Consider the following 2,146-nt stretch of genomic DNA (forward strand, 5'->3'; position numbering starts at 1 on the left):
TTTGTTTGTTTGTTTATTTTTGTTTTTCTTTAAATGAATCTTACACACTTCTATCTGGTAATCTTAACAAGTAATTAGAAGATAGTGTCATGTAGTACAGCAACTCTTGTTGAATTCTTATTACTTTAATGAAATCTTGTATAATTTCTAATGTTCTTTTTTATATGACTATTGCATTCTTTAAAGATTAAAAATAAAAAAGAAAAAAAGAAAAGTAACTGAATCAGATGGAGTTCATATTGGCAGTCTTTAAAGCATCATCCTAGTGATTTCTATTACTGATGGACCAGTTTATAAACCTATCAAATCTTAAGATGAGTTTCTTTTCTCCTGTAGCCTCTCTAGCATTTGTTATTGTTTGATTTATTCACTACAGATTTTTTCTTCTGAAGTGAAATGGAGTCTCAGTGTCATTGTAGCTGACGTTTCTTTAATGTCCAGCAATTCTGAAAATGTTTTGTGTTCTTACAGATTATTTGAACTTATTCTGAGAAGTGTCTATTCACTTCGGATGCTCATTTAGTAACTGGGTCTTTAAATTTAAAGATTATACTTGTTTCAACTTCTCTGGATCCCCAGATATTCGTCCTTTTTATGCTGAGTAGCTGGCAAGTGCTTTTTTCCATTCTGTAAGTGGCTTTCCTCACTGTTGGCCATTTCCTTTGGTGTGCCTCAGCTTTTGAACTTGATGTGATTCAGTTTGTTTGCTCTTGGTTCTATTTCTTCACAACTAGGGCTTGGTTACAAAAATCTTTGCCTACATCTGTGTCTTCAAGAGTTTTGCTTATAATGCCTTCCAGAACACTGAGTGTTTCTGTTTGATCATTTAGATCATTGATCTTCTTTAATTTTAGCTTAGTGTTTGGTGATTGATGTGAGCTGAGAATAAATCTTTGGCATGTGGGGAAGCTGTTTCCCCAGCATCCTGAGTCAGTGAGGCTGTCTCTCCTCCAGCCAAGTATCTGACTCCTTTTTCAAGCCCCAAAGTAGGTATCTGGGTGTGACTGAAGCTGTCTCCACACTCTCTGTCCTATTCCATTGACCCACAAATCTCTTCTTTCTTTTGTATTTTGTCCAAATCCACAGTATTTTTTTTAATACTGCAGGTTTGTAACATAACCTGAAGCTCAGAACTGTAATGCCACCTGCCATACCCTTGCTGCCTGGAGTGACTTTTGCTACTGCATGTTTCTTTGGCTTCCATACAGATTTGAGGATGGCTTGCTCTAACTGTGTGAATAATTCTGTATGTATTTTGAGTGGAATTTTAGGAAATATAGCCATTTTCTTTGTATTGGCTTTGCCTATTGAGGAGCAGAGGATGACTTTCCATTTTCTTTTCTCTTTTTTATGTATTTGGTACAGGGTCTCACTACACAGCTAGGACTCAAAGTGGTCCTCCTGTTTTCAGCCTCCCCAGTGCTGGCATTGCAGGCATGCGTCACCACACCCGGTCTATCCATTTTCTGATGTCTTCTTTGATCCCCCTTCTCCAGAGTATTGTAGTTTTCATTCTAAGGTCTTTCTCCTCCTTGGTTAGATTGATTCCTAAGTATTTCATTTTACTTCAAACTATCATGAAAGGTATTATTTCTTTAACTTTTTAGTGAGTTTATTAGTGGTGTACAGCAGTGCTATGTTATTTTAGAGCTGACATTGGACTCTGCTCCATGCCTAAATTCTGATATTAATTCTGGGAATCTTTTGGTGGAGTTTGGGGTCCTTCTATCCAGAGGATTGTGACATCTGAAAATAATGATAATTTAACTTTCATAGAAATGCTCGACTTTGTCTCTGTACACTAATATCATCTACTCTGATGCATTTTACAACATGCTCTAATGTTCTTAGTATTTCAAAATACTTATGACAGACTCATAATCATTTTCTCCTGAGTTTGGATGTGCAGGCTGGTGATTTTACTCTCCCTTCAGGGCTGGAATTGGTGCCATTGTGTATTATTTGTTGCATGCAAAACTATCTGTTTTAAATACCAGAAAATACAGGGTTAAGTTAAAATTCATGAGTTTGGAAAAGCTGTGAAGGATCTCTTGCTTAGTTATAAATTATCAAACTGGAGAGTGATGAGAGGGCAGTATTAAGGAAAGCCACAAATCACTCTGCTCACTAAGAACGCATAGGAATG

Source organism: Octodon degus, unplaced genomic scaffold (genome assembly GCF_000260255.1).
Source record: "Octodon degus isolate 3935 unplaced genomic scaffold, OctDeg1.0 scaffold00143, whole genome shotgun sequence".
Taxonomy (NCBI): Eukaryota; Metazoa; Chordata; class Mammalia; order Rodentia; family Octodontidae; genus Octodon; species Octodon degus.